This window comes from Sciurus carolinensis, chromosome 2 (assembly GCF_902686445.1).
Source record: "Sciurus carolinensis chromosome 2, mSciCar1.2, whole genome shotgun sequence".
Classification (NCBI taxonomy): domain Eukaryota; kingdom Metazoa; phylum Chordata; class Mammalia; order Rodentia; family Sciuridae; genus Sciurus; species Sciurus carolinensis.
This window is the reverse complement of record NC_062214.1, coordinates 3,917,446-3,931,427: the sequence shown is the minus strand read 5'-3', so window position 1 is coordinate 3,931,427 and position 13,982 is coordinate 3,917,446.

The following is a 13,982-nucleotide window of genomic DNA, read 5'->3' as shown; positions in this document are numbered from 1 at the left end:
GCATGCCTTCCGTACGCTCCCGGACTTGTTTTTTTTTTCCCAGAAGCATTGGCAAAGTATTGTGCACACGATAAAACCGCCGGCTTTCCCTATGTTGTGTGCAACCTGTCTGTCTACTGCATTCACCAAGGACGCCTGGGTGGCACTGTGAGTACTGAGTTTACTGCATGCCCCTAGGTCCCCAAAAGTTGGCCAACCTCAAAGCCCAGCCTTCAAGTTCTCAAGCTTTCCAGGGGTTTCAGAGCTGGGGAAGGAGGGTACCAGGAAAGCCTTTCCTATCCCTCCCTCACAGGGGCTGGGATTCCTGTGCAGAGTGGCAGTGTGTGGCCACCGTCCACCTGCGCTCTCCAAGTGGAGCAGTGTCAACAGAGCATTGATAGCAACGGCACTGGGTGGGGAGCCTGGCAGTGCCCGTGTGTCCTCTGGGCACGGTTGTGTTGTTCTAACCAGGCTAGACCCCCTCTGACAACCCTGGCCCTTCGCTTTAATGCCTATGTCCTCTCTACCCCACTACCAGTGTCACGGTCCTGGCCCCCTTCCCTCTGGTCATCCCAGAGAAAATCCCTAAGGTCCTTTGGACTTCACCCGTTGGTTACTTGTGTTCAGAGATGCATTATTTTCAAAATCCAAATACCAGGTGATAAACGTGTATCAATTACTCAATGTATTTAATTGCAGGATTAATGCTGAGACACAGTCATGTATTTAATGACACATTAAATGTATTATTTTAAAACTGTGATTAACACTGATTTTGGAGCATTTTGGAAGACTAATTAAATGATTGAAAACCACATTCTGGTATTGCAATGTTTGTTCAACAAAAGCATTTGTGGAAATTAGGTGTAATTCAACCACCTCATTATACAATTAGTTGTTTAATTCTGTCTGCAGGCATTTAAGGTCACAGCGAGGATGAAACTGTGGCGTCCAGGGCGCCCCTGGCCTGGAGAAGGGCCTCACTCTAGACTGCTGTCTCCTCCATGGCTTGGCCGTCCCCTGTGCACCTGCCAAGGGCTGACTGGCCTCCCGCTGGGCCTCCTTTGGATCCAGAGGCTCCTGGGGCTGCTCTGCTCTCCGCCCGTGCCGTCCTCATTGCTGCTGTTCTCCAAATATTTTTGGTTCTGCTCATAAGCTTGTGGGGTGCACTCAGCTCCCCACCCGCAAAGAAGTTTGGTGTCCTTAGTAACGAAGGCATCGTAGGCAGAAGGGACAGGTGCTGTTTCTTGGCAGAAGGTTCCAGAACCCCGAGGAATACCCCCCTTTCCTTTTCCTTTGCCATGGTAACTGGAGAGCTTCCAGACAGTGGCTTTTCCATCAACCTTGGGTCTTGACGTGAGGAAGTGCCTCCTCCTACTCACAGGCACGAAGCAGACATTAGAAACAAACTTTTATGGGTTTAAGCCACTGGGACTTGGGGATCATTTGTTCTGAATGACCTAACCAGCACTGGTGGACAGTCAGGATCACCTTCCCTGCCCTTTCTGTGGCTGATGCCTCTGGAAGGCATCCCCTCTTCAGAAGGACCTCTCGATCCCCAGTCCCCGCCACCTGTATACCCTGTCGTATGTTCTCTGAGGCACATGCCACCTTCCAACATTATTTCATTCATTCATCTTACTTGCCTTCGTTAACTCTAGGACAAACGACTTTTCCTGTGTTTGCATTTCTGGGTCAGAATGGATCATAGGGCCCTGGAGTCAGTCAGGCAGGGCGTGATTGGATGGCTGTGTGTGTGGACATACCAGTGGCCAGCATCCAGGCTGTGTCAGCACACAGGAGGAGGCTGTGGGACTGGACAGTGCAGTGTCTCCTCCAGACACCACGGTGTGAACCCCACATTTAGCTGCTTTGCTGGAAGGCGACACAAAGCAGAAACCGTACACCATGGTAAAGTCTGCCTGAGAGCCTGGCACTCACCACCCTTCATCCTTTTTTTGGGTTCTTGGAAGAAATGCCACATGGTCAGCGTGCATGGATGAATGCAGAGGATGACAGAGCGTGGAAAAGCCCAGCCATTGATGAGTCGGAGCTGAGCAAGCAACTCGGAGGAGTCGGCCTGGGTGGAAAGTAGTTTGAGGAATAACAACCAATTTATTTCACTTGTATTTTCATTTTAAAGTATGCACAATAGTGATATGTGATAAAAATCTGTCTAATTAAGTCTCAAAGAACTCTTTCAATAAGTAAAATTAAAAGCTCTAAGTGATAAGAAAGCGTTGTGTCATGGTTTAATTGACTGCATATTTTTCTTTCATAGCGGAACAAAAAATAATGGTTCTTGCAGGTGAGTGTCTTCGGGCTGATGAGACGTGGTGCTCTTGTCTGAGGCTGCCCCGTTGCGAAGACGTCGGCTGTGTTGTTTGACTCAGTCTCAGCTGAGTTTGAACATGGCCTCCGGCAGGCTAGAGTGGGCTCATTTGGACCCAGAGTCTCCTGCGGTTTTAGGTTTGATCTGATCTGCACCGGAGAGGAGCTGGTGTACTGCCTCCAGGACCCATGAGGTGCCTAAGGCCTGGCTGCCCAGAGACTATGCTCCTAACTGCACCAGGTCCCTAGCACCAGAGAAACAGCAATCCCAGACCTCAGGCATATCTGCATCACCTCCACAACTTTTCTCTGTATTCACAAATCACCTATAGTACTATTTAATATTCTTCTTCTTTTATGAAACTTTTATTTTTCAAAAATTATAGACCCACAGGAATTTCCAAAAACAGTACAGAGATTTCCCATGGACCTTCGTCCAGTTTCCCCAATGATAAGGTCTTATGGAACATAGTGCAGTATTGAAAGCAGGAACCTGATATGGGTCGTGAACAGAGCTGCGTGTGTGTGTGTGTGTGTGTGTGTGTGTGTGTGTGTGTGTGTGTGTTTGGTTCCACAGCACTTTATCACATATATGGGGTGGTATCCCAGTCCAATCCCCAACCCTGGAAAACACATTTATTTCTCTCTTTCCAATTCTGTCCTCTTGGGAATGCTGTACATGGACTTGTGCCGTTTGTGTGATGGTTTTTCTCCAATCTGCCCTTGAGATTCACTCAAGTTGTTGGGTTTGTTGTGGCTGGTTGCTTTCTGTTGGTGAACAGTGTCCTGTGGTCTGGGTGTACTGTAGTTCATTTCATCCCCTACCTGTTGAGGGGCATTTGGGTTGTTTTCAGTTTTGGGCACATATAAACTGGAGTATGTGCCCAAGGATGTAGTTGATGGGTTGTCTCGTAAGTACATATTTAATTTTGTAAAAAAACCAACAAACTGTTTTTCAGGTGACTGTTCCATTTTACATTCACACCAGCAGTGTGGGTGATTGGTTCATCCACAACTTAGCCAGCATTGGGTGTTGTTGGCATTTTCAGTTTTAACCAACCTGTTGGGTGTGCTGTGATATTTCAGTATAGTTTCTAGTTTGCATTTTCCTGATGGTTGATGATGTTGAACATCTTTTCATGTGCCTTTTGGCCATCTGTGTGTCCCCTTTGGGGACTATCTGTTCAGGTCTGCTGCCCATTTTCAAATTGGATTGTGTGGGTGTGTTTACCATTGAGTCTTGGGAGTTTTTTATGTATTCTGAATATTAGTTGGGTATGTGGTTTGCAAATATTTTTTTCCAACTTAAATTTTTGTTTTAGTCTTCTTAACAGAATCTTTGCAGAGCAAACTTTTTAATTTTAATGAAGGTTAATTTAATGATTTTTATTTTATGATTGTATTTTTTTGGTATTATATGGAAGATCTTTTTGCCTGAGCTCATCCTAAATTTTAAAGCTTTGCTCCTTTTTCCCTTATACATTTATGGTTTTACATTTAAATCCATGATCCATTTGACTTACATTTTATATAAGGAGAGAGGTTTAGAACAGCTTTTCTCTTTCTTTGTTAACCTTCTGAGTTCAACTGCTTCAGCATCATTTGTTGAAAAGATTACCCTGAAGTGACTTTGCACCTCGGTCACTCAGTCAAGCACATCTATGTGGGTCTATTTCCAGGTTCTTTATTCTGTTCTATTGATACTAGTATTTACGTCCCTCAATACTTCATGCTCTTGATTACTGTTGCTACATAGTAAATCTTAAAATTAGGTAGTTGATTCCTCCAACTTTCTTCTTCTCTTTAAAAATTATTTTAGCTATTCCAGTTTCTTTGTCTTTTTCTGTAAGTTTTAGAATAAAATTAATACTTTAAATTGATACTTAAAATTTTACTTAAAAGGGAAAAACATGAGTTAGATATATTAGATCTGTACTGTCAAAGTCACATTAAAATAAAAATATTTTAATAACATTTTTGTTATAAAATATTATAAAATGTATTTATTTATAAATATATATTTACTATAAATATATATTCATAAATAAAATTATATGATCTAATAACATATTATATAATATATAAAATAAAAATATTTTAATGTGAATTTTAAAATAATGAATTAAAAAAATTCATCTGTGAACTACGTTTAATGAGCTCACAAATCACCAACGGCCTGATCCTCGTCTCCCAGTGCCCTTGGAAAGTCCTGGAGAGCTACCTGTGCCTCTCTGGGGAGGCCCCCAAGGCCCTGCCCCTTGACTAGAGCTGACTCAGGGGTGGCTGGTGGTCCCACAGTAGACATTGGTGGTCTGGGTGCCGCTCATCAGTTGGCTCAGGGAGCCTCTGCCTGACTGTGAGGCTCCATGTGGACTATGGGGACCAGTCAGGTCCTCGCTCAGCTCGGCCAGCTGTTGGGTGGAGAGTCAGTGGTTGGCTCCCAGGGGCACGGGTGGAAACCATGTGAAACAGCACCAAGACGGCGCCAACCTGCAGAAGGCAGGCGATTTGCGTGGAGGGAGTAGCTGACCTGTGGGTGGGCAATGGGCAGGGAGTGGCACACTCCTCTACCCTGGCAGCAGCCTGGGAGAAATGAGGAAGTAGCCTACCAGGCTCCGGAGCTGTCCTAGGTCCTGAACAGTCCCTCTCGGGAGACCTGAAGCCCAGGGTTGAGCTGGCTGTGTCCTCCCTCTTGGACAGGTCCCACATCCTACAGGGAGTCTCACAGAATGGAAGACCTAGCCCTCCAATGACATCAGCCAAGACCAAGAGTAGGTCATCACTATCTGGCCCTTCCAGGCCTTTTAGGAGAGGAGGTGGCCTTGGCCTTCCGGCTCTGGGTGAGCCACACCCTCAAGGCTAGCGCTTAGTAGCACATTGTGGCTTTTGATGGTGATTCACCTACCTATATTTTCCTTCCTCAGATAGCACCTAGTGTGGTAGAGGTTCAAATCACTCACTCACCCAGTGAGTGGCGGAACTGGAATTTTTTTTATTGCTCTTTGGTTTTTGACTTTTTGTCTCGCTTGACTATGATCTCTGTGAAGGCAGGGCTGTGCTGTTGCTTCCTCTTTACTGAGTCGTTCATGGCAATCAACAAAGTGCTGGCCCACGAGGCCTGTTTCTATTTCCTCACCTAGCCCTCTGCCTTCCCTCCCGGGCTGGGCCTTGCCCTCACCCCACCATGTTCCTGTCCACTGGGGACCTCTGCCCACCCAAGAGGGAATCTCCCTGCCTGGACCTGAGCCTGCCTCAGTGGTCCTGCAGGGTGGGAGGCCAGAGTGGAACATGGCCACATTGTCCACTCTGAAGCTGGGTCGTCGCTGCCACCTCGACTTCACTCCAGCTTCACGTTCTCTCTTCATTTCCTTCTGATAGTTTGCTGTGTGCTGAGAGTTGCCATGCAAAGCTGGCTGAGGACTTCCTGAAAAGAAAAAGCCCACCCAGGCTGGCTGCATTAGTGTGGTCAGCATGACCGTCCGCCTCCTTCAGAGAGAAGGTCAACAAATAATTTTCAGCTTTGTTTAAAACCTCTTTAGCGGATTTTATAAAATGCTCTAATTACAAGTGATTACCTGCCCGAGTGCCGGCAAGCTTCTAGAGCTTTCCTACACCCATTCTACTCTGTTCACACAGAGTTCAAGTCATCTGATGTACTTCAACGAGAAGAGGCATTTCTCTTCTTTTTCCTCTTCCTCCTCCTCCTCTTCCTCCCTCCTCTTTCTTCTTCTTTTTCTTCTTCTTCTCCCCCTCTACTTCTTCATTTATTATTATTTCATTTTATTTTTTCACAAAATCCTGCAGCTTGGAGCGTCTATTGGCTAAACCAGTTCCTTTTCTCTTTGGGCTAAAGCAGGAAGTTTTTGCTCTACTTTGATTCACCCAAGAAGAAAGCAAATACCATTTAAAAGATATGGAGGTCTCTTTCACACCAAATAGAAAGCAAATTGGCCTTTTTTGTGCCCAGAATTCTTGCATGCATTGTCTCATCTGGGGTCCATGGGTGGAAAAGGGAGCAGCCACTTAGTCCGGGCTCCTCCATCTCAGCGCTGGGGACATTTGGGCTGGAACCTTCTCTGTGGCAGTGCTGTCTCAGCAGCACTCCGACTCTTCCCATGAGATACCTAGCACCTCCCTGAGTTATGACCACCAAAATGTCTCCAGACACTACCCAGTGTCCCCTGAGGGGCAAAAATTACCTTTGGGTGAGAACAGTTGACTTGAGCCATTTTCAGATGAGACCAGGATCCTGTCAAGAGGTCTTGGCCGAGGCCCCAGAGATGGTGTGTGGCAGAGCTGGGTCTGTCAGTCTCCCACCTTCTTGTGTGGATGGCCGTGGAAGCCCTGGACCCAGGAAAGGGGCCACTCCCTCTTCTCCTCTCCTTGTCCCCTTCCTGCTTTTGTCCTATGGTAGTCATCTCGGCACGGATGCCACCACTCAGCAGTCACCTCTCAGAGTGCAGGGTACTGCATGTCTGCCTAACCCTGGAGGGCATCTCAGTTACCTTTAAGGTGCCAGGGAGGCCCTTCCTGCTCAGCCACAGGATGCCCCACCTCTGGGAGACCTACTAGGGTGGAGAGAAGACAGAGTGACATGGCAATGAGATCATAAACATCCTCGTCTTGGTCCTGTCCACATTCTGCTCATGAACCAGGACCACAGTCTCAAGTTCACTGATAACCCTGTGTGGCACCAGCGTGGAGACCAAACAGAGAGTGCCCGCGGGGTGAAGCTCGCCCATTCCCACTCCTACTATCGAGCTTTGCCTGCCCTCTCTGGCTGTGAGGGTTGGTTTGGGTCACGTCAACACTGGTGGGTGTGAGTGTGTTGTGTCGTAGTCACCGGTAAGAGGGGCTCCTTCAATCTAAGGTCTCGCACATTGTGAGAATGTTGCATTAAACCAAGTAGAACAAGATTCGGTATCGCAGGGCTCCTCCCAGTCTTTCCTTGCCGAGGGCCCTGTGATGACCCAGAGCAGTACGGGATGACACATCTAGCAACTTGACCGCAGGACCCTTTCTGCCATCTGTGGAGGCCTCCTTTCACTTTTCACAGAACATTCTTTGGGGAAAGTGCCACATGCAGACAAGAAAGTGCACTCCCCCTCGTCTCGTTGGCTGTTCCAGGTAGCTTTGACACCAGGGAGCTTGAGAGGACATCAACTACGGACACCCAAACAGCCTTTGGGTTGGATGGCACTCAGAGGCTGGGCTCCGGGAGAGGTCCTGGAAGAAACAGATGACTGGATGTTCTCAAAGCTGTGGGCCCAGGTCTTCAGAACTGACCTACCAGTGCATTTTGGTGGCCACAGGGATGGTGTAGCTGGAAGAGATGGGGCTGGGGGATCCTTGCCGGGGAAGCAACCACCCTCACGCTCCTCCTCAGAAACCCAAGAGGAGAGGTGAACGGAGAGAGTGCAGAGAGGAAGGAAAGCAGAAGTTTCCATTCGTACCCAATGGTTTTGTTTTTTTTATCTGTTTGCAAATGTTCAGTGCAATGGTTTGAAACCCAGCCGTGTAGCTGCTGCCGCCCACACAGAGCTGCCGTGGCGCTCAGCTCCAGCAGGAGAACCATCTCGCCAGCGTCGGCCATTACCCCGAACCCACACCAGGGCAGGCTGCTCACCCACCCCCGGGGTCCCCCTGCCGCCCCCCAGCGCCCCGGCACCCCGACACCCACCACCCTCCACACACACGGTTCTTCTTTTTTTAAACCTCCAGCACTCGGTTTTCTCTAGAGGAGGCATAACGAGGAGGCAGAGACGGGACGAGCAGGGACGGCTCGCCTGCCTCATCGGAGCCACCGGCTGTCGGGAGAGAGCAGCGGCCCCCCCGGCCCGTGGACTGAACACTGAAAGGTGAGAAAGGACTTTGTGATGTCTGTGTGCACCTGGAGGTCGGGGACGCAAGGCCAGGTGCAGGGGTCTTGATCATTGCGCCCGGTCTGCTGCCTCCGAGGGATTCTGTGAGGCGAGCGTGATGGATGCCCCTCCCGACACTCGCTCTTGTCTCTGACACAAGCCCCCATGCAGGGCCTGCAGAGCTCCCAACCCAGGGGCTGCCGATCTCCCCTCCGCCTTCCAGTGCAGCCCCTGCACCTGAGTGGGACTGAGGCGTGACCCCGCCTTCGGTGGGACCTGTTGATTCCCAACCAAGGCTGCCGGCTCTTCCTCCCTGGAGTGTGCAGTGACCCACACCGTGGGGGCCATATGGAATGGCTCTCCATCCAAGGGGCTTTGGGAAACCTGTTTCCCTAGTGGCCCCAAGCCCGGTAATCAGAAGCAATCAGATCCAGCTGTCCAGCTAATCTGTATGAAATAGGCTTCCTTCCTTGTAGAAATCAACAAAGTTTAAAATAGAAGGGACTGTAATCGGAAATGAAGCTATAGAGCTCTCTGTGTGATGCCACAGGCAGAGACATCCGCATGGAAAATATTAAGTACAGATGACATGGCTTACAACCCTGGGAGCCAGGAAAGAAGTGATTTCCTTGCTTATTAAGCATGTTTATGGGTCGGAGGGTAGTGGAGTGGGGACATCACTTCCGGAAGGTTGAAACCTTTCAACAAGAAGGACAGAAAGAAAAGGAAGAACAACAAAGATGGAGAGAAAGAAAAAAGGCCATAACGTAATGTTCATGTAGAAGAGAAGCCGAGAAAAAGGCTCCGAGTTCTGTGCAGTCGGGGGATGAATCAGTTGGCAAAGATCTATTTTTAGTTTCCAAGATCTGCTGCTACATTTTGCCTGGCATTAATTAATGTCACAGGCATGTTCCACACACGGTTCTGAAGGGCCCTAGCATGTCACCAAAGCTGGAGGTGTCCGTCCGCAGCATGGGCGTTCCCCGGCCCTTCAGGGTCTGGTCTCCGACACAAACACGTGTCCAGACTGTTCTGCCCTCTGACCTTGTCCTCTCCGGGTGTATCCGTTAATCTCCTGGCTCCAGCCCTTGGATGTCTGGCCACTGGCCAAGGGAGAATTGCAATTGTTATGCTTTGTTTTTCAAAAAGGAGAGGCTGTATAAGCTGAAATTAAAAAAAAAAAAAAAAAAAAAGACATCAGATCATGTCTTGGAATTAAAAAAAAAAAAATTAAAAAAGAAAAAAAGACTTTGGGGGCAACTCTACCACTGCCAGGAAGAAGAAGGAGGCCCCAATCTCCAACCTCCAACAAGCTGACTGACAAAGTAGATTTCATAACCAGGGAGCCTCTCTTCCAATATAGTTAGACAAAGTGCAATAGGCTGGTAGCAGGGACTAATTATGTGGCTGGGGTTGGTTGAATGTTGGCTGAAATTGTGTGTGGGGCTGACTGCACCCCAAAAACCTTTTCTTATTTGGAGGTAAGGTGGTCACTCTGAAGAGGGACATCCAAGAAGTAGGGACCCTAATGTGGTGCCTTGCTCTCTGAGGTGAGGATAGAGGATAGTGGCCAGCTTGAGCAGAGAAGACTGATGAAGAGCCAAGAGCAAGTCCACCATGGGACAGCTGCTCGTGCGCTTGCACCAGTATCAGGCCAGAGGCACCGATAGAAGAGACCTCCCGCACACTCTCTGGAGTCATTCCGCTGAGGGCTCGTGGTGGTGTGCTGCCCATCCAGGCCTGACCCCAGTCGTCATGGTTTTGTAAGTTGTCTCTGACTGGCCCATCCGAGACAGGGCCCGGATAGGGGCAAGTCCTTCAGAGTGGCCCGGAGCGTTCCCACGGAGTCTTTCACCCTGTGCTGGGTACAGAGGAGCTCCAAAGACCATCGGCAACCTGATTTTCAGGTTCTTGGGAAGGATTATCATCCCCCAATCCTTGTGAAGTTCTTGAGAATAAAGGGCAGAGCAGAGGCTGTGATCTGGGCAGCGCACTGACTTTGGTCTCAGGTCTCAAGGCTTGATTTGAGCCTAGTGCTCAGATAGCTAGATCTGGGGTCTTGAGCCCACCCATCTCAGACCATGGACCCGTGGTGCACTCTGCCCTTCTGACTGCCCCCAAGTGCCTTGGTCACTCTTCACAGGCTTCTTCACTGGGGTGGCTTCAGCTGGTGAACAGGCATAGTGTATGTGTGTGGGGGGATTCTGAAGCAGGGCACTATGTCCATGTAGGGCAGAGTTGGTGGATGGGGGTCTCCGGCCCCTTCCAGGCTAGTCATACCTGTGGCCACGGATGTGCAGGAGGGGCTCCCATCTTGGCAGACCATACAGGCAAAGGGCTTTCAGGCCCCTGTCCTTTGTTGGCAGTCTGATGACTGGAGGCCATGGGAAAATCAACAGAATACCCATCAGATTCCTCTGTGCCCCAGGTCTAGACTCCTTTTGCTGTTTTGTGACCTCCTCATGCACATGGGTGTCTGATAAGCAGGACCAGATGAAGGGATCTTAATCACTGGGCCTGGTCTCCACGGGAATTACTGTCCCCACAGAAGGTCGTACTGGGCCTTCTGTGACGGTGCAGGGTCTTGCCTCAGGTCCCTGCACTGTCTTTGCAAGGCCCTGTGGGACTGCCCTCTCCATCACCATCTTGTAGAGCAGAAAATGGAGCTGCACACACTTTATTTTTGCATTTTATCTTAAAAATACAAGTATGTTGCATTATACTCCACAATACATCCATCGATCTTCCTGTGAGATAAGATCTCCCTCTCAAAAAACTCTCACGGGAAAGCAGTGCCCCCGGCCAGGCACAAGTTCACCGCCGGTGTCACAGGCTGCAGCACATGGCTGTTCAGAAGTGCCCGTTCCCCAGAGTGCAGAGCCCAGCGTGGCAGGGCCCTGGAGTGCCGAGCAGACTCTCCCCTGAAGGCTTCTCACCCCACGCCACCGCACGCCTGTGCCTGGTGCCCTCAATACTGGTTCCAAATTAGTGTCGGAGCTGGGGCTTGAACCCAGGTGCCCAGCTCTGTCCCGCCCCCAGGCCCCCCTGCAGACAGGCCGTCTGGCAAGGCTCATTTGCCCCAGTGCACTCTGGGAAGGGTCCCAGTGGACCAGTGTGGCAGGAAGCTGGGCGATGGCTGGCGCAGGCCAAGGCTCCCCAGGTAGACCCTGGCTCCAGCCCAGGACTGCAGCCGCCCGACCCACAGGCCCCCCTGTGTGCTCGCCTCTTCCTCTGCGACCCACCGAGAGCCTCACATCCTGAGAGGAACCCTAGAAACGGGCTCTGTTGATGAAAACACATGTACCCTTCACCACAGGAAGCGTGGCCTCACGTTCGCAGCGATAACGCTGCTCCTCACAGAGACTGAAGGGGAACAGATTGGAGATCTTTAACTAAGTTAGGAAACACATGTTCTCTCGGGTCTCCCTCTCCCTCTTTCTCCCCTCAGCAATTCTTGATTTACCTCGCAGGGGTCCCCGCCCTCCCTTCCTACCCTGGACTGGGAAGTGGACGCGTAGGTAGCAGAGACGTGCCCTCTGAGCGGAGGTACACGCTGCGAGAAAACAGGATGTGCGTGCTAACAGAAGCCTCTGGGCCTTGGGGTCCAGGTAGGGTGGTCGGACGCAATACGGGACTCCCAGTTAGAAGGGGACTTTCAGGTGAACAGCGGACGCCTTGTCAGTATGAGAGGACTGCACAGAGCACACTCACCCTGAAATGGTATCCACCGTTCCCTCGAAACTCGAATCCAGCCTTGCAATCCTATATTTTTATGTACTTGCTGCCACCAGTAACCAGAGCACAGGGCACCCTCCACGGGAGCCTCGACATTGTCCATGCAGAACTTTAGGCAGAACTTCTCTGTCCAGCCTTGCTTCCTGCCCTCGGATAGGAATAAACAGCCTACTGTGTGCCTGCAACTGCTCAGCTCTGGGCACAGGCTGGCATTTCGGGCGTGCTCAGTAGAGGTGTGTTGTTATTTGTGGCTGAGGGGAGATGCAGGCTGGGGAGGTTGGTGCGAGTCGCCGAAGCTCTACCAGCTCTGGGCCTGTCTCCTGGCATAGTTTTGCTGGCGGTGGGTGGGGATGCAGCGTGAGCTGGAGAAGCAGTAATAACAGGTTAGCTTGGAAGTGCTCGCGCAGAGATGGGAAGGGCGGTGTCAACACATGCAAATTATATGCAAATACACTCGGCCTCCTGGCAGGCTCCCCTACCTGGAGCGAAGCTTGTAGTCCAGCCGTCCGTGGTCTTCTACAGGGGCAGGGGAGCAGGCAGGGGGAGCAGCCGAGGGATGCTGGACCCTGGGAGGCCCACATTTCCCCATGCACGTAGGCTGGGGCAAATGCACACACGTGTGTTCTCTCGGTGTGGATGCGGATGTGAGGGGGAGTATGGAGGTGGATGCATGAGGCTGTGGGGCGTGTCGATGTGTGCGTGACCTGCCACTGTGATCTGTGTATTCCCAGCAAGCCACATGGTTCCTCTCTCCTGGGATAACCTCTCCTGGGGTTCTGGCATCCCTCTCTGAAGAGAAGGAAGCATCCCTTTTTCTGGGTATCTTCCTGCTGAGATGCCCCAGGACTGGAGAACTTTGTGAATAGTCCTCCCACCATGACGCCCCGTCCTTAATTCTTCAAGGGCAGGTTTGCACTGCCAGGACTCCGTGGTCAAATAGGTGTTAGCTCTCACCTTTGATTACCTTTCAGTCCAGTGAACCAAGCTAAACCCATTCTAGTGAGGCAGGTAAAGATTCACCCAAAAACTGTCACAGAGACCAAGCTGCTAGAGTTCAGGACAAGGGGAGACCATGTCTAGCTGGGAAGGGCGACCTGAGGCCTTTGCTGAGGAAGCAGTCTTTGGGATCCACCTTGATGGACGGGTAGGCTTTGGATATATGGACCAAGGGAAGGAAGGGAATTCCAGGGTGAAGGGATGGTACAAGCATAGCAGGAAGGAGAATCTGTGGGCTGTTCAGTTTGACTGGGAGGTCCATTCATCGTCCATCCACCCATCCACCTGTTCATCCATCCACCCATCCATGCCTGCCTGCCTGAGAACAAGATGGACAAGCTGCTGCCCTTATGGGAACTGCATCATTAAGCAACATTAAACAAGCAGTGCTGTATCTGATAGTTTAATCACAATTGTGATGGGCTGGTGGCTTCTGAGCTGGTCAGGGCACAGTATCTGAGAAGCTTCCCTGAGGACATGACCATTGAAGTTTCAGTCGGAGGAAATGAGTGGTGCAAAGAGCATTTGGGGCCATTGTGTGACTCTCTGGGGACCCTGCCATGCACAGGAGTTCAAGGACCTGAAAGGCCAGTGTGTGACTGGGCTGTGTGTGACAAGAAGTGGGGCTGAGAGGTAGACTGAGGTTGGTGCTGTGGGACCACCAGGCCAGTGGACATTCTTTATCCCAAGGGCAGTGGGGCCGCTGGGAGGTCTAACCAGGGCGGGATGTGTGCACATAAGCTTGTTTGAAAATATCCCTCCGGCAACCTCACAGACGGCTCTGCCTGGGGCGTGGGTGAGAGTAGGCGACTGTGGCCTGCAGACTTTGACCCAAGTCCTACTTGGCTCGCAGCACTCTCCTCAGCACAGCGCACTCAGGGCCTCACTGGTGTCTTGTTTAGACCCTGTTCCTGAGGTCAGCATCCCGCTTGGCTTCCCACCACCCTTGCTTCAGAGAACATGTGCACTGGCTCCCGCCCCTGGGCTCCGAGTTCTTTCCATCAGAGCCAAATCCTGAGGAACTGGGCCCAAAGAGCACAGGAAGCAGTCAACAAGATATTAAGCATGCTTAAGACACAC